Here is a 25,394-nt window from a genome sequence, read left to right on the forward strand (position 1 = left end):
TATATATATATATATATGCATTCTGAGTTTTCCGCACAAGGTATTACCAGCTAAATATTTCCGTCAATGTGTCTATTAGATTTAAACTAAATTAAAGTGAGAGAGAGAGAGAGAGAGAGAGAGAGAGAGAGAGAGAGAGAGAGAGAGAGAGAGAGAACATATTTCAGGACCAGGTTCCTCCGTAAGCACTCTTTTACACATCTACCTCTTAAATTCCTGTCTTTCGTGATTAAACCACGACCTCTCTCTCTCTCTCTCTCTCTCTCTCTCTCTCTCTCTCTCTCTCTCTCTCCAATTTCAATTTAGTTTCCGACTACATAAATGTACTGGGTTAGTCACTGGGTTGCCAGCCCTACTGTTATATGCATCAAAGAATAAATAAATACTTAGCCTTTAAACAATTAAAAACTTTACTTTAGCCTCGTTTAAAAAGTGGTCTGATGAAAAACAAGTAAAAAGTGCGTCGGAGTTTCTTCGGCGCAATCGAGTTTTCTGTACAGCCGCTACAGCGTATAATCAAGGCCACAGAAAATAGATCTAGCTTTCGGTGCTCTTGGTATAATGCTGTATGAGCAGCGGCCCCCATGAAACTTTAATTATGGCCAGGCGGTGGCCTGTCCCATATCGTTGCCAGAAGCACGATTATGGCTAAATTTAACCTTAAATATAATAAAAACTACTGAGGCTAGAGGGCTGGAATTTGGTATGTTTGATGATTGGAGGATAGATGATCAACATACCAATTTGCATCCCTCTAGCCTCAGTGGTTTTTAAGTTTTGAGGGCTGACAGAAAAAGTGCGGACGGACAGACAATAGTTTTCTTTTGCAGAATACTAAAAATTGATATTAGCCTTTAAAATATATTCATAAAATATCTATGTCTTGCGGATGAACATAAAAGAAACCCTATTCATTTAAAAACGGTCGCTGCTTTAAGGAAAACAAATATCTAGTTTATGTGATATTAAAACCCTCTCACTTGAAGATAAAAATAAAACAACTTCCTTAAGTGATGACGTAAGGCGCAGAAAAATTACCATTTAACCCGTATGAAATTGAAGGTCTATATCTTTTGGGATTCAAATCAAACAAGAATACCCCACTTTCAAAATACCCAGTTCAATGAAAAATGAAATCCGCAACCTGTACAATATCACAACTTTTATGTCCGACCATAAAAATCTGAAACCGTCTCCTCGACCCTATTAAAATATGAAATCCCACTGTGCCTCGGCGGGGAAAAATAGCTAACCTGGTTTTCCCTGAGAGAGAGAGAGAGAGAGAGAGAGAGAGAGAGAGAGAGAGAGAGAGAGAGATGGAATGGAATATAGAGTTTAGTCCAAAGGCCAAGCACTGGGACCTAAGAAGTCGTTCAGCGCTGGAAAGGAAATTGAGAGCAGGTAGGTCTGAAAGGTGTAACAGGAGGTAAGCCTCGCAGCTGCACTATGAAATAATTGTTAGGAGAGGGTGGAAAGCAAGATGGAAGATAGTATGAATGGAGGTACAGTAAAGAATGAGAGGGTTGCAGCTAGCCGAAGGATGCTGCAAAGAACCTTTAGTAATGCCTACAGTGCACCCCTGGGGTGCACTGAGAGAGAGAGAGAGAGAGAGAGAGAGAGAGAGAGAGAGAGAGAGAGAGAGAGCAAAATATTAGCAAACACCTACTTGTTTTATTACACACTATGTCTAATGAGAGAGAGAGAGAGAGAGAGAGAGAGAGAGAGAGAGAGAGAGAGAGCAAAATATTAGCAAATACCCACTTGTTTTATCACACACTATATCTAATGGAGAGAGAGAGAGAGAGAGAGAGAGAGAGAGAGAGAGAGAGAGAGAGAGAGAGAGAGAGAGAGAGAGAGCAAAATATTAGCAAATACCTGTTTTATTACCCACTATATCTAATGGATACACAGACACACAAAAGCACAAACACAGAGAGAGAGAGAGAGAGAGAGAGAGAGAGAGAGAGAGAGAGAGAGAGAGAGAGAGAGATGAAAAATCGAAGGGCACCTTTCAGCATCTTCAGGTTCCCCTGAGATGAACGTCGTCAATATGCAGATTCAGGAGCAAGAAGAGGCATATTTACGACAGCCCAAGTGATTCTGCATCTTCCGCGAAATCAGACAGGGCTATTAGGGTAATGAAGCTTATATCGATGGCGGTCTTGCCGGGTATTGGCAAACACTGGTTATTTTTGGAAAGACGCTCTGCCACTCTTATTATTATTATTATTATTATTATTATTATTATTATTATTATTATTATTATTATTATTATTATTATTATTATAACTACATATTTCTGACTGGTCGAGTTATTATTATTATATTATTATTATTATTATTATTATTATTATTATTATTATTATTATTATTATAACTACGTATTTATGATTGGTCGAGTTATTATTATTATTTTATTATTATTATTATTATTATTATTACATAATTCTTATTGGTCGAGTTATTATTATTAGCATTATTAATATAGGTATTATTATTTTTATAATAATAATAATAATAATAATAATAATAATAATAATAATAATAATAATAATAATAATAACAACAAAAATAATAGTAATAATAATAATAATGATAATAAAGCCATAAACACATGGGCAATACCAGTAATCAGATACAGCGAGGGAGTAGTGAAGTGGATGAAGGCTGAACTCCGCAGCATAGACCAGAAAACTAGAAAACACATGACAATGCACAAAGCACTACACCCAAGAGCAAATACAGACAGACTATACATAACACGAAAGGAAGGGGGAAGAGGGCTACTAAGCATAGAGGACTGCGTCAACATCGAGAGCAGAACTCTGGGGCAATATCCGAAAATCAGTGAAGTCGAGTGGCTAAGGAGTGCATGGGAAGGACTGATAAAAGTAGACGACGACCCAGAAATATAGACAGGAGAATGAAAAACAGAACAGAGGAATGGCACAACAAACCAATGCACGGACAGTACATGAGACAGACAAAAGAACTGGCCAGCGATGAAACATGGCAATGGCTACAGAGGGGAGAACTCAAGAAGGAAACAGGAGTGCTAACAGCGGTACAAGATCAGGCCCTACGAACTAGATATGTCCAAAGAACAATAGATGGAAATAACATCTCACCCATATGCAGGAAGTGCGATATGAAAGACGAGACCGTAAACCACATAGCAAGCGAATGTCCGGCGCTCGCACAGAACCAGTACAAAAAGAGGCATGACTCAGTAGCAAAAGCCCTCCACTGGAGCTTGCGCAAGAAACACCAGCTAGCTTGCAGTAATAAGTGGTACGAACACCAAACTGAGGGACTGATAGAAAACGATCAGGTAAAGATCCTCTGGGACTATGGTATCAGAGCAGATAGGGTGATACGTGCCAATAGACCAGACGTGACCTTGATTGGCAAGATCAAGAAGAAAGTATCACTCACTGATGTAGCAATACCATGGGACACCACAGTAGATGAGAAAGAAAGAGAAAAAATGGATAAGTATCAAGACCTGAAAATCGAAATAAGAAGGATATGGAATATGCCAGTGGAAATTATACCCATAATCATAGGAACACTAGGCACGATCCCAAGATCCCTGAGAAGGATTCTGGAAAAACTAGATGCCGAAGTAGCTCCAGGGCTCATGCAAAAAAGTGTGCTACTATAAACAGCGCACACAGTGAGAAAAGTGATGGACTTCTAAGGAGGCAGGATGCAAACCGGAACCCCACACTATAAATACCACCCAGTCGAATAGGATGACTGTGACAGAAAAAAAATAATAATGATATTATTATTATTATTATTATTATTATTATTATTATTATTATTATTATTATTATTTCAGAAGACGACCCTCCCTGAAGCAAACTTCATTGAACAGTATGGCCGTCCGAAGGCCGTTTAGTTTGTATTGTAGTTTCTCAGTCTTTCGAATGAGTTTCTTTGCAGCAGCAGGTAAATCGCGCAGAAGCTGTCCAGAGTTCATTTATTCACCGTGACGTCTCTTCAGATCATTTTTCCATCCTCGAAAGGCAAATGAAGCCAGGGGTACATCTATGCCATATTTATAGCGGGTTTGCACCCAGCAGAGAGGTAGTGCTGTCAGTGCACTTCACGTGGTGAACTGTAGGCTTTACTTACGGTTTTCTGCGGCATCCCTTCGGCCCCCTAACTGCAACCTCTTTCATTCCCTTTTTCTGCACCTCCGTTCACATTCTCTTTCTCTTTCTTCCGTTGTTTCACATTGCAACTGCGAGGCTTTCCTCTTGTCACACCTTTCAGACCTTCTCACTGTCACTTTCCCTTTCAGCACTGAATGAGCTCATAGGTCCCAGCGCTTGGCCTTTGGCCTAAATTCTACATTCTAATTCCAAGCGGGGTTGCGGAAAGTTTTGGCGATTTTTCATTGGTTGTCGAAGCTGGTGGGGGGCGGGAGGGGGCTCCTCCTATTGGCTGGGAGCGGAATGACTCATTTGGGAGAGTCTGGCTATTATTATTATTATTATTATTATTATTATTATTATTATTATTATTATTATTATTATTATTAATAGAGGAAAATTATTATTAATTTTATATTTATTAGAAGAAAATCACAGCAATCCACGGATTGGTCATAATGCTTTGCATGATGATATTATTATTATTATTATTATTATTATTATTATTATTATTATTATAGGAAAATTATTATTACTTTTGTATTTATTAGAAGAAATTCACAGCATTCCTCGGATTGGTCATAATGTTTTGGACGATGATACTACTGTATTATTACTATTATTATTATTATTATTATTATTATTATTATTATTATTATTATTATTAAAATTATTATTATTAGGGAAAATTATTAATATTTTTATATTTATTAAAAGAAATTCACAGCATTCCTCGGATTGGTCATAATGTTTTGGATGATGATATTATTATTATTATTATTATTATTATTATTATTATTATTATTATTATTATTATTATTACTATTATTATTATTACAAGAATAGCCCATTTTAAACACTTATTGTTGAAAACTATTGCTGCAATAACGGCAGATTGCACAGCACGTACCTAAAGGATATAAAAGCCCAAGAGAACACCATTACCGACAACGCATCCCCGACCAGCGATTAGCAGGAAGGATATCCAGCTACGTACTGGAACTGGAAAATAGAATTTAGGCCAGAGTCCAAGCGCTGGGACCCATGAGGTCATACAGAGCCAAAGGGGAGATTGACAGTAAGAAGGTTTGAAAGGTGCAACAGGAGGTAAACCTCGCAGTTGCACTCTGAAGCAATTGTTCGAGAGGGTGGGAAGTCAGATGGAAGAAAGAGAATATGAAAGGAGGTACGGGAAAAGGAATGAAATGGGGTGCAGCTAAGGGGCCGAAGGGACGATGCAAAGAGCCTCAAGTAATGCCTACAGTGCACCATGTGAGGTGCCTGCCACGTATTGTACAAGACGAGGCCGTCAGTAATCATACGGGAAACGCTTACTACGAGAATCATAAAATAATACAAGGCATGAATCACATAAAACCAGACGAAAGCCTGACACTTTAAGTCTCTCGCAACAGCTGAGAAACTACCTGTGAGTTTTCGAAAAAGCAGAGCGATGCCCACTGCGGAGAACCACTGTATAAATGAGGCAAGACCTCCACGCCAATTATTATACACTTACATTCTGCAATTGTCCTTAGCTGGGCAAACAAGGCAACATACAGTTCTCGAGAGAAATACAATCCTATACGTCATCTCTTCAGTTGAGGCAGAAAAATCACTTTTTATTCCACTAAAAATCCTCAATTTTCCTCTCTCGATCCCCTACGACTGTAAGATTGATGGTTTTTACAACGTAAAAACAATAAATAAATAAAAAGGGGTGATCGTGTCATGATATATGGAGTGCTAACTCCGTAGACTTTCACAAGTTCCTTACTCGGTTTCGACGACTCGCCAGCAAGACCATTGTTTTCCATTTCAAATCATTAACATAACTCTACATCGTGACCATATTTACCTCCTTGTATTTTAGTAATTTTCTTTATTTTTATATTTATTTATTAATATTTAAATTTATTGCTTCATTTTTAATAAGTGATCTCTTCTCTCTGTATTTCCTATTACCTTCTGTTACTTCTTTTAAATGAACATAATATTCCTAGGAAGCTTGAATTTCTGGTCAATGGCCCATTTGGTGGGCTTGTTCCGTATGAACAGGGTACATCTTCTAAATAATAGTAATAATAATAAACTGTATAGCACCAGGTTGTTTATAGGCTGATATATGAGGAAGAGCCCCTGCTAGATCTCAAACTACAGCAACAAAAGGTTTTTGAATCAGTCTTCTCCCATTAACCCAGACGTGATGATACTGTGAAGAGCTTAAGAGAGAGAGAGAAAAAAAAAAAAAAATATATATATATATATATATATATATATATATATATATATATATATATATATATATATATATGCATTTATTCATATATATAAATATAAATAAATATATACATATATATATGTAAGTATGTATGTATGTATGTATGTATATGTACTTAAGGACTTGATGCTTTGAAAATAATGATGTGGCTAAATATGCATTTATAAATGCTGATTAAAGCTATATACACAGACACATACGTGCACATTAGAGTACATAAACATGCACACACAAACATTTATATATATATCGTGTGTTTATGTCTGCATGTATGAAAGGTTCGCTCAGCAATTATAAACACACACTTAATCACAGCATTGTTTTCAAAGCATAAATTCCCCTTTGGACTTTTATTTTTTTAGGTGCGAAGCGTTTTGTGATTTACAGCGCACGAAGGAACGGCAAATATAAACATGATAAGGTGCCAATATATATCGGGCGCAAAAGCAGGCATTGTGTGCCTTTCCCCCGTTCCAATATTGCATAAATAACTGAAGGTGTTTATTTTTTAATTTTATATTTGTATATTTACTTTTTTTTCGTCGGGTTCAAACGTGATGAACTCCCCCCGGGGACGATTCCGCGGATAAACGAGACGATATGAAGTATGCAGAACTAAATCCATTATGGCGTCCATAAATTTCCAGAGCCGAAAGCAAACACCGTTCGGTTTTGATCTATAACGGTCAGTTATTCTGAACAACCGGAGATTTTTTTTATGAGTTTTTTCCGTCTGTGTTTTATCATGGGCATTTTATTCGGGTGTTCACCCCTGATTGCTGGTCAAACTTTCGTCAGTTTTTAATGCTTTTTTTTTGGTGTGTTGCTAAAAGTTAGCCCATATGACAATGATGTGATTAAAGCTTTGCTTACTGATGCTTATAAAACGGACATAATTTGTCTAACAAGAATCACAGTGAATAATGGAATCCATCGCTAATAAGAACAGGATCAAGAAAAGTACGTAATTTTAATCATATGTCACTTATTCAACGCGTTATAACTAATAATGAAATATTTCAGGACACTATCCTTATAAAAGGATTAAGAATCCCCCAAAAGGTAATGGTTCATTTCACACAGCCTCATAACCAAACACAGTGGAAGTTAGATTGTTTTTCTCCGTCAAATGACATCCACACTGATACAATGCACTCTTCCTCATTCACTGTAACATTTTCTCACAAGCATTATAACTGACATTACGTTGAATTCTGTAACTTTCCTCGTTATTCCACCGCTAATGTTTTCATTAAAGAAAAATGGCCGTCCAGAAGCGCATTTTCCACAGTGGAAATACGTAAAACTTTATCAGACACATTCCCATTATTGTCTTCCTTCGTAAAAGTAAAATGAAATCTTTCGCAAATGTCCTTGGTGGTAATGGGTCATAATCTTCAAGTGAAACGAATCGCAAACGGAATCAATATATGAGGAAAACGTGACCGGAGAAATAAAGGAAAATGGAGGAAAGAAGAGATTTCCAAAACCAGGTCAGACGAAGGACTGGCACTTAATCAGTCTAATTCCCTTGTAATGAACGACTCGAACTGATGAATGATGTATAACAGCGTCGAGCAAAATATCCATCGTTCCCGGGAGATTAATTCTGAGAATTCATTTGAAAGGCTTTCGAGTGAGTCCGCCATTGGATTAAGGGAAAGGATTTTTGAGGACAAATGACCTTTGATATTAATGATATGATGGAGGAATTCTGATAACACTGTCATGAATTGTAGCTCTACAAGGACACCAAATATATATATATCTGTTCCTAGGCAATTAATATATGAGACAAGTAAGTGTCTACATTCAGCGATTAGTAAGATAACACAAAAAAGACTTTGTATGAATTGAATGTCTAGACAGGAATGTAAATTATCAAATCTTAAAAACAGGCATTGCAAGTGCCTGATTGTTTCTTATATGCTTTACGGCTGATAAGATTTGTCATTTATTTATTTATGAAAGGCTGTCAAGCCAAGTGCTGGCGCACTTTCGACCAATCACCTCTCAAGATATCGAAAATGAGGAGTTGGAGTGGCTGGACAGCAAGATAAGTAGATCCAGAAAGTAAAGGAGGTGAAATGCAACGACCTAAATGTGGAACTGGGAGAAAACCCCAAAGTTCACTTATAAGTAATAGGTAGAGAGATTAGACAGTAATTTTGAAGAAAGGGAGTGAGAAAGGAGTTAAAGTAAATGGCTAAAAAATGGACGCAGCTAAGGGAAGAAGGGGCATTGCAAGCACCCTTTAGCAAAGCCTACAGTGCACCATGTGAGGTCCACTGACGGCACTGAGCCCCTGCAGGAAAAAAAGGCTGATAAAGGAGAAAGTATCAAGATTCAAAGACTTGTTGTGCCTCACTGGACATCAAAACTTATACAACTGTTTTCTTTGAGTCTAAAGGCAATCACAGCCTATGACATTCCTTCAAAAGAACGCCAAGTTTAACCAAAAAATATAATTGGGAATAATCCTCTTCACCAATACACAGTCGTGAGGTGATTACATAAATAACTGTGGACTATAGAGTTCGTTCATGAATAGCTGAGGTAATTATATGGATATAATTGAACCTAATAGTTTTCAGTAGTCAATAGAAGTGAGGTAATTATGACATCAAGGCCAATCATTTTCATTGCCTCACTGTGGTCGTCATCATTCAGATAATGACAGCAACTGTCATTAGTTGACATAATTGGGGTTATTAATATTAATAATAGTGTAGATTGACAATTTCCCCTTATTAAGCGCATTAATATTCAAGGGCAATTATCCAGCGAACATTGTTCAGGTTATATATGGCATCCATCAGATAAATTGGCAATAAGTTTGAATTCATATGGCAACGGGGGATAAGTCACCTCATTTAATAGACTTTTTATTTATTTAATGAGAGAAGGAGGGCATCTAATGCCCCTTTGTAGCCCAGGACCGGAGGAAGCGAGAGAAAGGACAATAAACATGAAGGATGTGGTTGACTACGAGTGAAGTGAAAGACCTTTTAGTCTCCTCGAGGGAGAAACTTTATAAACGTGCGGGAAAACGGAAGTAGTTGGAGCATTCCAGATCTGAAGATGAGGCAGGAAAAAAGAGCAAATAAGGTAATTTTTTCTTATAAATTTTAACAAGATAGTGGTCTGCTTTAATCAATTTGGCCTCATGTCAGGAAAGGTCTTTGCCCAATGGCAGCCTGTGAGTTTGGTGAGGATGCACTGTGAATTACTTAGTGGCCTGTTGTGGCCCTCTGGACCCGGGCTAACCAGCCGTCAGTTGATAGCATTATCTTATACGTATGTTACGGCTTGGTAATGATTCAAGTTTCCCCGCTTTCTCACACAAACGTCAAGCGAAAGAATCATCAGATAAAACGCCCATCTGCACACACATAATCGATTCAATGATAAGTGCATTTTCTTGCGAATGCAGGCATATTGCATTGATGATTACGTTACGTAATATTGCATTCACTGCTCCCGACCTCCAAGATACATCATCTTTTCTCTCTCTCTCTCTCTCTCTCTCTCTCTCTCTCTCTCTCACGGGGGAAAAGATAACAATGTTACCCAATAAAGCATTCAAAACTTCATATCTCTCTCTTTCTCTTCAGCTATACGGAAGAATTAATGATACTTCATCTCTCTCTCTCTCTCTCTCTCTCTCTCTCTCTCTCTCTCTCTCTCGGGGGAAAAGATAACAACATCACACAATAAAGCATTCAAATTTCCTATCTCTTTCTCTTCAGCTCTACGGAAGAATTAATGATACTTCATCGTCCATCTCCTTCTCACCGCAGCATCACCGATTCCCGACCCACAGCATCCGACACAGCGCAATGGAATCTGGGAATAACGGAACCAATTACTGGTCTCATTAATGCGTTCCTCATCGGCGGAGGCAAGCATAAAAAAATGCGGTTTTATTTTCGTCGATTTTTCAGAGGTTCCTCAAATACGGCTTTCGACTTCTTTGCCTCCGTCATCTCGTTACTTGGATGTCACTCGATGTTACGTGGTCGGTGGCATTGTAGATCAAGATAGCTCAGTAATAATAATAATAATAATAATAATAATAATAATAATAATAATAATAATAATAATAATAATAATAATTTTTTTTTGGAGAAACAAACCCGCAGTTATGCATAGTCGCATATCTAAAAATAAATCTCTACATCATAATAACACGAGTGACAAACGATACTGAAGAGGCGGAACAGGAAAATTATCGAGCAATATTATGCTTCAAGGAACAGTTGCAACACCGATCAAGCTTTATGGAAATTAATGTAGCCCGACTTTCTCCTGAGTGGAAACAGTCTTCCACGAGAAGAGCGGAAAGTCTCTTTGCACGAGGACCCAAATAGGAAGAACCTTGTCAAAATTGGCGCCAAATTCGGGGAAATTTCCCAAAGAACGGTTGATGACGGGGCTGAGAGCGGCGGCGGTATCAAAGAGGGAGTTATAAAAGGAAACCAATATTGGCAAGGTTGGTGGCTCCAGATTTTAATTATCTGCGGCCAAAAAAAATCCATTAAAAGTCATTTTTATTTTAGATCGAGGCTATTTTTGTGCGCGGGTGCCGGCAGTAATCGTGTGCCGTGGTAATCACGACGCCAATCCAGTGATGAGAATTGGGAATATTCCATATTTGATTCTATGTCCGAAAGTTCCTTTATAGTTCACTGGTAACTTACTTTATAGAAATCGGCCGCACTGTTGGCTGGTAGGTTGCCATAACCCGATAACAGCTGCAGTTTTAGTAAGAGACACCTGTTAACACTTCCATCCCCTTAGGGTAGTAGTGCCGTCAGTGCGCCTCATGCGGTGCACTGTAGGCCTTGCTTAAGGTTCTTCGCAGTGTCCCTCGGCCCCTAGCTGCAACCCGTTTCATTCCTTTTACTCTAACTCCGTTCATATTCTCTTTTTTTCCATTTTACTTTCCACCTTCTCCTAACAATTGATTCATAGTGCAACTGCTTTGAGGTTTTTCTCCTGTTACACCTTTCAAGCTTCTTTACTGTCAGTTTCCTTTTCAGCGCTGAATGACCTCATAGGCCCCAGCGCTTGGCTTTTGGCCTAAATTCTATATCCTATTCTGTTCTAACACTTCCAAGCAGTGTCTAGTATATGATGAGGAGGTGATATTTTACACCAGGCTCTAATCTCATAATTTTTGGGTCTGGAAATCGTTGATAAATGGCGCTTCCCTTTGATATGAAATAAACACGAATGTCCTTTCAAAAACTGAGCCAGACGGATTAAAAAATAAGTCAGACTGATTTGGTCCCAAATAGCATTTTGTAAGGTGAATTACTGCCTTTATTATTATGTTACAGGCAGATAGCGAAACCAGGCATTTCACGAACTGCCTGAAATTTCAGGCAGACAGTGAAATGCACTTGGGGGCATTTGATCGGCCAGGGACTAGTACTAAACACGGCGAAATACATTTGACCCTCTGGGGCTAGTATTAACATGGCAAAATACATTTGACCCCCAGGGGCTAGTACTAAACACGGTGAAACAGTGTAGGTGAGTCAGTGTTTCACCGGGTTTAGTACTAGCCCCTGGGGGGAACAAATGTTCCTAAGTGCATTTCGGTATCTGCCTGTAACATATACACCACCTGTAGTTCCTACAGTTACAGCATCCCTCCTGTAAGACATACAGACAGACAGACAAACCGACACCAGATGATTATTCAGGGTCAACTTAAGCAGACAGCTCAAAGGTAAAGGTTGAGGAATTATACATCATTTCAACGCACAAATACTCACAATTTGAATGAGGTTAGGTTAAAGATATAAATATATATGTATATATATACACATATATGTATGTATATATATATATATATATATATATATATATATATATATATATATATATATACATACATACATACACACACACATAAAACCCTCGTACCAGTATAACGCAGCCTAATAAACGTCCGAGCAGACACCACCACCACCTCCAGAATTCCTCCCCCCGCCAACAACCCCCTCATTTAGACTCTGGCGGAATTAAAGCAACTTTTGAGTCTCACTTCTTTTCTTTCGTTTGCCTCCGCGTGACTCTTCCCCGGTCGCTGATTATTTGCGGTTTTATTGCATGAAGAATTGGCGCTGTTTTTCCAGAAGCATGTTAAAGAGTTCTGTGAGTTTTCCCGGGTTTTCAGTTTCGGCAGTTTCTTCATTCATTCCAGTTCTGGATGTCGGTTCGTATGATTTCGGTAAATTTTGCTTTTCAAGGAGAGCAGTAATACGGTACGGCGATAGATGGCGCTTTACAAAGCCTTGAAATGTCAAGATATTCTCTAGTTAGTGTTTACAGGCAAGATTCTATTACAATCGATCTGGTTCCAGATTTATAACAGTGTTTCATTCAGGAATGGTATGTGAATGTGAATACCAAAGAATGGTTTTGCTTTTCAGCCCATCCACCAAATCTCAAAAGAATCTCGATAATGGTTTATTAAAGATCGCTAATGAACAAAAGCAGTAGTCTCGTCTCCACCCATGTGCGGCCTGGGGTAACAAGACACTGGCTACTGATGACTCAGCAGGTAGGCCTATGAACTCTCAGAAATCTTAGCTCGCAGGGCCAGTAAGGTTGTGTGCCAATGAAAATCTGTTAGATCTGAGAGAATTTAACTAAGGAACCACTACAATGGAAATTACAGGTGATACCACAGTAAATAAAAAGAGAATTGTAGTTAGATCAGTATTTGACCATACCCATCTCAGAATTAGATAAATTCCACAAAATTTCCTCAGGAATTTTAATTTATATATCTTTCGATGAGATCATTGATGGGCTTTTTGGAACGGCATTTGCAACTGAACCAATTTTAAAGTCTACTTAATTTTTTTCTTTGCACATAACGGAAGCGGTCATAATATTCTACTGAAATTCATAGACGACTTTTTTTTAGGATACTTTCTGCGTAGCCAGAGAGACAAACAGACATACAGTGGCGAATGGATGCGTATCCTTCTTTACCTTCGCTGAGATGAGTTTTATTGTACTTCCACCTAAATGAAAAGTAATTCCCACGAAATCTCTAAGAGAACCATATCTCATCTCTATCACGCAACCGCGACCGACCCCCAAAAGCACTGTTAGCGATTACAGAGGCTACTCCTTCCGAAAAACAAGATCTCGCCGTGTTTCCTGCCCATTACTCTTCTTAAACCGATTCCTTCTCCTCCTCCTCCTCCCCCCCTAGTCCGTCCGTCGGAGGAGGAGGAGGAGGAGGAGGAGGTTTCTCACAACAAATTGCTCTCGGGAATTATCCGGGCAATTGCTTCCTTTCCTTTGCTCCTTCGAGTCTGTTGGTCTTAGCCGGAGGGATGAAGCCGCTAAGCCGATTGGACTTCTTTTCTCTCACTTGTCAGGTTAGTTGCTTGATCCGTCTCAGCCTCTCTCGGGTCTCGCTCGGCTGCGGGTGTGTCTTGGTGGCTGCTGCTGTGATTTTGCTGTAAAATGCCCCGCTCGGTTGGTGTTGGTGTGTTTTTGTTTGTAATAGCTGTGTGTATTGCGCTTTATTGATTATAACGTATGTATATATATATATATATATATATATATATATATATATATATATATATATATATATATATATATATATATATATGAATATATATTAAAAGAAAAAGAAGAATAGAAGATATATATATATATATATATATATATATATATATAGATAGATAGATAGATAGATAGATAGACAGATAGATATACATACATATTTATATATGTACAAACCTATATGTGTATGTATATATATATATATATATATATATATACAGTATATGTATTTATGTATATATAGATATACATACGTTTGTGTGTTATTTTTGGGAATTTGTGCTTTTAAAACAATTCTGTGATTGATTTTTATAAATACATGTTGATTACGGCTACTTTTGCGCACACACACACACATTTTTATATATATATAATATATATATATATATATATATATATATATATATATATATATATATATATATATATATATATATATATATATATATATATAGTGTATGTGTGTCTCCACATATGAATAGCTTCGATCAGCAATTATAAATACACACTTAATCACAGCATTGTTTTCAAAGCATAAATTCCCCTTTGAACTTTTATTTACTTCGGTGCGAAGCGTTTTGTGTTTTGCAGCGCATGAAGGAACGGCAAATATAAACATGAATGAATGATAAGGTGCCAATATCTATCGGCTACAAAAGCAGGCATTGTGTGCCTTTCCCCCGTTCCAATATTGCATAAATAACTGATAGTGTTTATTTTTTTATTTTATATTAATTTTTTTTATCGGGTTGAAACGTGATGAACTCCCCCCGGGGACGATTCCGCGGATAAACGAGCCGATATGAAGTATGCAGAACTAAATCCATTATGGCGTCCATAAATTTCCAGAGCCGAATGCAAACACCGTTCGGTTTTGATCTGTAACGGTCAGTTATTCTGAACAATCAGAGCTTTTTTTGTATGAGTTTTTCCGTCGGTGTTTTTTCATGAGAGCTTTATTCGGGTGTTGACCCCTGGTTGCTGGTCAAAGGTTCGTCAGTTTTTTAATGCTGTTTTTTTTTCGTGTTGCTAAAAATTAGGTCGTACGACAATGATGTGATTTAAGCTTTGCTTACTGATGCTTATAAAACGGACATAATTTGTCCAACAAGAATCACGGTTTAAACTGAATCCATCGCTAATAAGAATAGAATAAAGGAAAGTACGTAATTTTAATCATATGTCACTTATTCAATACATTTGAACTAATAATGAAACATTTCAGTTCTCTACCAATAGAACAGGATTAGATTCCCTTAGAAGGTATAACAATATACTGTAGTTCATTTCACACAGCCTCCCAACCAAACACAGTGGAAGTTAGATTACTTTTCCCCGCCAAATGACAACCACACTGATATAATGCACCTTCTGCATTCATTGTAACATTTTCTCACAGCATTATAAATGACATTACGTCGAATTCTATAACTTTCCTCATTATTCCATCGCTAATGTTTTCATTAAAGAAAAATGGCCGTCCAGAGGCGCATTTTCCACAGTGGAAATACGTAAAACATCTTCAGACACAGTCCCATTATTGTCTCCCTTCGCAAGAAGTAAAATGAAATCTTTCGCAAATGTCCTTGGTGGTAATGGGTCATAATCTTCAAGTGAAACGAATCGCAAACCGAATCAATATATGAGGAAAACGTGACCGGAGAAATAAAGGAAAATGGAGGAAAGAAGAGATTTCCAAAACCAGGTCAGACGAAGGACTGGCACTTAATCAGTCTAATTCCCTTGTAATGAACGACTCGAAATGATGAATGATGTATAACAGCGTCGAGCAAAATACCCATCGTTCCCGGGAGATTAATTCTGGGAATTCATTTAAAGGCTTTCGAGTGAGTCCGCCATTGGATTAAGGGAAAGGATTTTTTGAGGACAAATGACCTTTGATATTAATGATATGATGGAGGAATTCTGATAACACTGTCATGAATTATCAGCTCTACAGGGACACCAAATATATATATATCTGTTCCTAGGCAATTAATAGATGAGACAAGTAAGTGTCTATATTCAGCGGCTAGTAAGATAACATAAAAATGGCTTTGTATGAAGTGAACGTCTAAACAGGAATGTAAATTATCAAATCTTAAAAACAGGCATTGCAAGTGCCTGATTGTTTCTTATATGCTTTACGGCTGATAAAATTTATAATTTATTTATTTATGAAAGGCTGTCAAGCCAAGTGTTGGCGCGCTTTCGACCAATCACCTCTCAAGATATCGAAAATGAGGAGTTGGAGTGGTTGAACAGCAAGACAAGTAGCTCCAGAAAATAAAGGAGGTGAAATGCAACGACCTAAATGCGGAACTGGGAGAAAACCCCAAAGTTCACTGATATGGAATGGATTATCCAGAGAGATTAGACAGTAATTTTGAAGAAAGGAAGGAGAAAGGAGATAAAGTAAAAGGCTAAAAATGGATGCAGCTAATGGCAGAAGGGGCATTGCAAACACCTTAGCAATGCCTACAGTGCACCACGTGAGGTCCACTGACGGCACTAAGCCCCTGCAGGTAAAGAAGGCTGATAAAGAAGAAAGTATCAAGATTCAAAGACTTGTTGTGCCTCACTGGACATCAAAACTTATATAACGGTTTTCTTTGAGTCTAAAGGCAATCACAGCCTATGACATTCCTTCAAATGAACGTCAATTTTAACCACAAAAATACAATTGGGAAAAATCTTCTTCACCAATACACGGTCGTGAGGTGATTACATAAATAACTGTGGTCTATAGTGTTCGTTCGTGGATAGCTGAGGTAATTTTATGGATATAATTGAACGTAATAGTATTCAGTAGTGAATAGAAGTGAGGTAATTATGACATCAAGGCCAATCATTTTCATTGCCTCACTGCGGTCGTCATCATTCAGATAATGACAGCAATTGTCATTAGTTGACATAATTGGGGTTATTAATATTAACAATAGTTTAGATTGACAATTTCCCCTTATTAAACGCATTAATATTCAAGAGCAATTATCCAGCGAACATTGTTCAGGTTATATATACCATCCATCAGATAAATTGGCAATAAGTTTTAATTCATATGGCAACGGGAGATAAGTCACCTCATTTAATAGACTTTTTAATGAGAGAAGGAGGGCATCTAATGCCCCTTTGTAGCCCAGGACCGGAGGAAACGAGAGAAAGGACAATAAACTCGAAGGATGTGGTTGACTACGAGGGAAGTGAAAGACCTTTTAGCCTGCTCGAGGGAGAAACTTTATAAACGTGCGGGAAAGCAGAAGTAGGTGGAGCATTCCAGATCCGAAGATGAGAAAGGAAGAAAGAGCAAGTGAGATAATTTTTCTCATAACTTATAACAAGTTGCTGGTCTGCTTTAATCAATCTGGCCTTATGCCAGGAAAGGTCTTTGCCCAATGGCAGCCTATACGTGTGGTAAGGATGTACTGGGAATTACTTAGTGGCCTGTTGTGGTCCTCTGGACCCGGGCTAACCAGCCGTCAGCTGATATCATTATCTTTGTACGTCTGTTAATGATTCAAGTTTCTCCGCTTTCTTACACAAACGTCAAGCGAAAGAATCAACAGAAGAAACGCCCATCTTCACACACGTAATCGATACATCGATAAGTGCATTTTCTTGCGAATGCAGGCATATTGCATTGATGATTAATTGCATTCACATTTTACATCATCTTTATCCTCCACGATACATCATCTTTTCTCTCTCTCTCTCTCTGGGGAAATTTTAACAATGTTACCCAATAAAGCATTGAAAACTTCCTATCTCTCTCTTTCTCTTCAGCTCTACGGACGAATTAATGATATGATACATCATCTTTTATCTCTCTCTCTCTCTCTCTCTCTCTCTCTCTCTCTCTCTCTCTCTCTCTCTCTCTATCGGGGGAAAAGATAAAAATGTTACCCAATAAAGCATTCAAAACTTCCTATCTCTCTCTTTCTCTTCAGCTCTACGGAAGAATTAATGATAGGTTATCTCTCTCTCTCTCTCTCTCTCTCTCTCTCTCTCTCTCTCTCTCTCTCGGGGAAAAGATAACAATGTCACACTTTAAAGCATTCAAAACTTCCTATCTCTCTCTCTCTCTCTCTTCACCTCTACGGAAGAAATAATGATACATCATCTTCCATCTCCTTCTCACCCGCAGCATCACCGATTCCCGACCCACAGCATCCGACACAGCGCAATGGAATCTGGGAATAACGGAACCAATTACTGGTCTCGTTAATGCGTTCCTCATCGGTGGAAGTAAACATAAAAAATACGGTTTTATTTCCGTCGATGTTTCAGAAGTTCCTCAAATACGACTTTCGAATTCTTTGCCTCCGTCATCTCGTTACTTGGATGTCACTCGATGTTACGTGGTCGGTGGCCTTGTAGATTATGATAGCTTAGTAATAATAATAATAATAATAATAATAGTAATAATAATAATAATACTTAGTAGTTTCAATTTTTTTACTTCAGTTCTGTGCCTTTATTTTGGCGAGCTGGAAGATATGGAACATCCAGCGATGATGAACTTAACATTACAAGTTTCACAGATAACGACAGAACAACAGCATTCTCGTTCGAATAAACCTTTGGCGAAACAGCAATGAATGGACGTTGTTTCGAGTCATGAAAGAGAGAAGAGGCCGTCTGAGGCTGCTGGGTAGTGGTGGTTTCTCTGTGCCTCTCCCGTTTGGAGCATCATCTGAGGTCGCTTTCTCTCTCTCTTGCGGATTTCATGCCATCGTGCGGTTAAGGTTGAGGACTGTGCTGGTTGAGGCGAAGTCTGTCTGTTGTTGAACAATAAGCAACAGAATGATTCTGTATTACTGTTTCGTTAATCGTTATGTTGCATAGTGAAGTGTCTAATTATTAAACAATAAGCAACAGAATGATTCTGTATTACTGCTTCGTTAATCGTTATGTTGCATAGTGAAGTGTCTAATTATTAAATAATAAGCAACAGAATGATTCTGTATTACTGCTTCGTTAATCGTTATGTTGCATAGTGAAGTGTCTAATTATTAAACAATAAGCAACAGAATGATTCTGTATTACTGCTTCGTTAATCGTTATGTTGCATAGTGAAGTGTCTAATTATTGAACAATAAGCAACAGAATGATTCTGTATTACTGCTTCGTTAATCGTTATGTTGCATAGTGAAGTGTCTAATTATTAAACAATAAGCAACAGAATGATTCTGTATTACTGCTTCGTTAATCGTTATGTTGCATTGTGAAGTGTCAAATTATTGAACAATAAGCAACAGAATGATTCTGTATTACTGTTTCGTTAATCGTTATGTTGCATTGTGAAGTGTCAAATTATTGAACAATAAGCAACAGAATGATTCTGTATTACTGTTTCGTTAATCGTTATGTTGCATTGTGAAGTGTCAAATTATTGAACAATAAGCAACAGAATGATTCTGTATTACTGTTTCGTTAATCGTTTATGTTGCATTGTGAAGTGTCAAATTATTGAACAATAAGCAACAGAATGATTCTGTATTACTGTTTCGTTAATCGTTATGTTGCATTGTGAAGTGTCAAATTATTGAACAATAAGCAACAGAATGATTCTGTATTACTGTTTCGTTAATCGTTATGTTGCATTGTGAAGTGTCAAATTATTGAACAATAAGCAACAGAATGATTCTGTATTACTGTTTCGTTAATCGTTATGTTGCATTGTGAAGTGTCTAATTATTGAACAATAAGCAACAGAATGATTCTGTATTACTGTTTCGTTAATCGTTATGTTGCATTGTGAAGTGTCAAATTATTGAACAATAAGCATCAGAATGATTCTGTATTACTGTTTCGTTAATCGTTATGTTGCATTGTGAAGTGTCAAATTATTGAACAATAAGCAACAGAATGATTCTGTATTACTGTTTCGTTAATCGTTATGTTGCATTGTGAAGTGTCAAATTATTGAACAATAAGCAACAGAATGATTCTGTATTACTGTTTCGTTAATCGTTATGTTGCATTGTGAAGTGTCAAATTATTGAACAATAAGCAACAGAATGATTCTGTATTACTGTTTCGTTAATCGTTATGTTGCACTGAGAAGTGTCTAATTATTGAACAATAAGCAACAGAATGATTCTGTATTACTGCTTCGTTAATCGTTATGTTGCATTGTGAAGTGTCTAATTATTGAACAATAAGCAACAGAATTATTCTGTATTACTGCTTCGTTAATCGTTATGTTGCATTGTGAAGTGTCAAATTATTGAACAATAAGCAACAGAATGATTCTGTATTGCTGCTTCGTTAATCGTTATGTTGCATTGAGAAGTGTCAAATTATTGAACAATAAGCAACAGAATGATTCTGTATTTGTTTCGTTAATCGTTATGTTGCATTGTGAAGTGTCAAATTATTGAACAATAAGCAACAGAATGATTCTGTATTACTGTTTCGTTAATCGTTATGTTGCATTGTGAAGTGTCAAATTATTGAACAATAAGCAACAGAATGATTCTGTATTACTGTTTCGTTAATCGTTATGTTGCATTGTGAAGTGTCAAATTATTGAACAATAAGCAACAGAATGATTCTGTATTACTGTTTCGTTAATCGTTATGTTGCATTGTGAAGTGTCAAATTATTGAACAATAAGCAACAGAATGATTCTGTGTTACCGCTTCGTTAATCGTTATGTTGCATTGAGAAGTGTCTAATTATTGAACAATAAGCAACAGAATGATTCTGTATTGCTGCTTCGTTAATCGTTATGTTGCATTGTGAAGTGTCAAATTATTGAACAATAAGCAACAGAATGATTCTGTATTGCTGCTTCGTTAATCGTTATGTTGCATAGTGAAGTGTCTAATTATTGAACAATGTCAGAATGAAAATTACTGCTTCGTTAATCGTTATGTTGCATTGTGAAGTGTCTAATTATTGAACAATAAGCAACAGAATTATTCTGTATTGCTGCATTAATCGTTACGTTTTTAAGTGTCAAATTATTGAACAATAAGCAACAGAATGATTTGTATTACTGTTTCGTTAATCGTTATGTTGCATTGTGAAGTGTCAAATTATTGAACAATAAGCAACAGAATGATTCTGTATTATTGTTACGTTAATCGTTATGTTGCATAGTGAAGTGTCTAATTATTGAACAATTACCAACAGAATGATTCTGTATTGCTGCTTCGTTAATCGTATGTTGGGCAGTGAAGTGTCAAATGTTGCAATTGTCTGATGAAAATTAGATTGCTATGTTGCAAATTCTTCAGTACTACTGTCGTAAGGATGGTGATTGCTGCATCAACAAACGTCTTTAAATGTTATTGTTACCTCCTGCATTATATGCCAATTCCTAATTCATTTTGTACCATGCCCAAGTAGGCAAATTGTGCTTTCACGTGAATGCAGTCTGGCATGTTATTTTAATTTCTTGACAAAGCTTGTTAATGGTGTCCTGTGCCAGCGAGGGACCACTAGAGGCTATCCCCAAAATTTCCTTTTATTATTATTATTATTGTTATTATTATTATGATTAATTATTATAATTATTGTCGTTGTTGTTGTTATATAACATATGCTATATTATTATATATATATATATATATATATATATATATATATATATATATATATATATATATACATATATATATATATATATATATATATATATATATATATATATATATATATGTATATATTTAAATATATATATATATATATATATATATATATATATATACACATATATATATATATATATATATATATATATATATATATATATATATATATATAAAGAGAATACTGAATATGATGGAAAAGTAGGAATACTTTCGGTGTTAATGAAAAAGTTCAAAATGAAGTTCAAAATGAAAATAAACGAAAAAAAGCGAAGAAGAAAAGATTAAAAACAAAAGGAATGGCGACAGATCTTAGGAGAGGCTTCATCACCGAGGAATTTTATGATCATCCATTTCTTTGTGGAAAAATTTTTATCACCTGTCAAATAATTCTTTTGTCTTTTTGTCTTAGACTCTTCGTTCTACGCTATATTAGGGGGAACTGACGCCTTACTCCTGCCATCCCTTCCCACCTCTCTCTCTCTCTCTCTCTCTCTCTCTCTCTCTCTCTCTCTCTCTCTCTCTCATACATACATTTAATAACTTAGAGTTCATCTGAAATATTGCTGGGCGAGTTTGTCCCCTTTTTATTATTAATAATAATAATAATAATAATAATAATAATAATAATAATAATAATAATAATAATAATAATAATAATAATAATAATAAAGGAAATTTGTAGCGTTAGCCTTACTGGACACTCGCTGACACTGGACACCATTAAACAAGCTTTGTCAAGAAATTAAAGTAACTTGCCAGACTGGATTTACGTGCAAAGCACAATTTGCCTACTTGGACATGGTACAAAATGAATTAGGAAGTGGCATAGAATGCAGGAGGTAACATTTAAAGAAGTTTGTTAATGCAGCAATTAGCATCCCTACGGCAGCAGTATGCAAGCATTTGCAACATAACAATCTAATTGTCATCAGACACTGCAACATTTGACACTTCACAATGCAACATAACGATTAACGAAGCAGTAATACAGAATCATTCTGTTGCTTATTGTTCAATGATCTGACACTTCACAATGCAACATAACGATTCAGAATGGTTCTGTTGCTTATTGTTCAATAGTTTGACACTTCACAATGCAACATACCGATTAACGAAGCAGTAATACAGAATCATTCTGTTGCTTATTGTTCAATAATTGCAATGCAACATAACGATTAACGAAACAATACAGAATAATTCTGTTGCTTATTGTTCAATAATTTGACACAATGCAACATAACGATTAACGAAGCAGCAATGCAGAATGATTCTGTTGCTTATTGTTCAATGCAACATGCAAACGATTAACGAAGCAGTAATACAGAATCATTCTGTTGCTTATTGTTCAATAATTTGACACTTCACTATGCAACATAACGATTAACGAAGCAGCAATACAGAATAATTCTGTTGCTTATTGTTCAATAATTTGACACTTCTCAATGCAACATAACGATTAACGAAGCAGTAATACAGAATCATTCTGTTGCTTATTGTTTAATAATTTGACACTTCACTATGCAACATAACGATTAACGAAGCAGTAATACAGAATCATTCTGTTGCTTATTGTTCAACAACAGACAGACTTCAGAATCATTCTGTTGCTTATTGTTCAGCCACTTCGCCTCAGCCAGCACAGTCCTCAACCTTAACCGCACGATGGCATGAAATCCGCAAGAGAGAGAGAAAGCGACCTCAGATGATGCTCGGGACGGGAGAGGCAGAGAGAAACCAGCACTATCCAGCAGCCTCCGACGGCCTCTTCTCTCTTTCATGACTCGAAACAACGTCCATTCATTGCTGTTTCGCCAAAGGTTTATTCGAACGAGAATGCTGTTGTTCTGTCGTTATCTGTGAAACTTGTAATGTTAAGTTCATCATCGCTGGATGTTCCATATCTTCAAGCTCGCCAAAATAAAGGCACGGAACTGAAGTAAATAAATTGAAACTAGTTAGTATTATTATTATTATTATTATTATTATTATTATTATTATTATTATTATTATTATTATTATTATTATTATTATTATTATTGAGAACGAATTGCACCCTGTCTTGAGTTTGTCCTGTTAAAAAGGATGGCCTCATTGTACGAATTAATTTTTATACTCGTAAGAGTATAAAAAGATTAATCAGCACAATGCAGTCATCCTTTGTAACAAGACATATTATTATTATTATTATTATTATTATTATTATTATTATTATTATTATTATTATTATTATTATTATTATATTACCAAGTAACGAGATGACGGAGGCAAAGAAGTCGAAAGTCGTATTTCAGGAACCTCTGAAAAATCGACGGAAATAAAACCGTATTTTTGGTTTTTTTGTTTTTTTGTTTACCTCCACCGACGAGGAACGCATTAATGAGACCATTAATTGTTTCCGTTATTCCCAGATTCCATTGCGCTGTGTCGGATGCTGTGGGTTGGGAATCGGTGATGCTGCGGTTAGAAGGAGATGGAAGATGATGAATCATTAATTCTTCCGTAGAGCTGAAGAGAAAGAGAGAGATAGGAATTTTGAATGCTTTACTGCGTAAACATTGTTATCTTTTCCCTATAGAGAGAGAGAGAGAGAGAGAGAGAGAGAGAGAGAGAGAGAGAGAGAGAGAGAGAGAGAGAGAAGATGAAGTATCATTAATTCTTACGTAGAGCTGAAGAGAAAGAGAGAGATAGGAAGTTTTGAATGCTTTAAAGTGTGACATTGTTATCTTTTCCCCCGAGAGAGAGAGAGAGAGATAAAAGATGATGTATCGTGGAGGTAAGGAGTGATGAATGCAGTATTACGTAACTTAATCATCAATGCAATATGCCTGCATTCGCAAGAAAATGCACTTATCGATGTATCGATTACGTGTGTGAAGATGGGCGTTTCTTCTGTTGATTCTTTCGCTTGACGTTTGTGTAAGAAAGCGGAGAAACTTGAATCATTAACAGACGTATAAAATAATGCAATCAGCTGACGGCTGGTTAGCCCGGGTCCAGACGACCACAAAAGGCCTCTAGTTAATTCCCAGTACATCCTTACCACACTTACAGGCTGCCATTGGGCAAAGACCTTTCCTGGCATAAGGCCAGATTGATTAAAGCAGACCACCATCTTGTTAAAAGTTATAAGAAAAAATTACCTTATCTGCTCTTTTTTCCTTTCTCATCTTCGGATCTGGAATGCTTCAACTACTTCTGCTTTCCCGCACGTTTATAAAGTTTCTCCCTCGAGCAGACTGGAAGATCTTTCACTTCCCTCGTAGTCAACCACATCCTTCATGTTTATTGTCCTTTCTCTCGTCTCCTCCGGTCCTGGGCTACAAAGGGGCATTAGATGCCCTCCTTCTCTCATTAAATAAATGAAAATCCTATTAAATAAGGTGACTTATCCCCCGTTGCCATATGAATTAAAACTTATTGCCAGTTTATCTGATGGATGGTATATATATCCTGAACAATGTTCGCTGGAAAATTGCTCTTGAATATTAATGCGCTTAATAAGGGGAAATTGTCAATCTAAACTATTAATAATATTAATAACCCCAATTATGTCAACTAATGACAATTGCTGTCATTATCTGAATGATGACGACCGCAGTGAGGCAATGAAAATGATTGGCCTTGATGTCATAATTACCTCACTTCTGTTCACTACTGAATACTATTACGTTCAATTATATCCATATAATTATCTCAGCTATTCATGAACGAACACTATAGTCCACAGTTATTTATGCAATCACCTCACGACTG

General features: G+C 36.7%; 1 long non-coding RNA gene across 2 annotated transcripts in view; it reads right to left on the reverse strand.

Moving 5' to 3' along the window:
* Window positions 1–25,394, reverse strand: part of LOC136841837 (uncharacterized) — a 64,246-nt gene that overhangs the window by 2,929 nt on the left and 35,923 nt on the right. Inside the window, exon 5 of one of the 2 annotated variants that reach the window (XR_010854098.1) lies at window positions 18,589–18,818. The exons of the other annotated variant lie outside the window; for it this stretch is intronic. This is a non-coding gene — a long non-coding RNA (uncharacterized lncRNA). Of the gene's footprint in view, window positions 1–18,588; window positions 18,819–25,394 lie in introns of those variants that run through there. 2 annotated transcript variants of the gene reach the window in all.

Source organism: Macrobrachium rosenbergii, chromosome 9 (assembly GCF_040412425.1).
Source record: "Macrobrachium rosenbergii isolate ZJJX-2024 chromosome 9, ASM4041242v1, whole genome shotgun sequence".
NCBI classification, from domain to species: Eukaryota; Metazoa; Arthropoda; class Malacostraca; order Decapoda; family Palaemonidae; genus Macrobrachium; species Macrobrachium rosenbergii.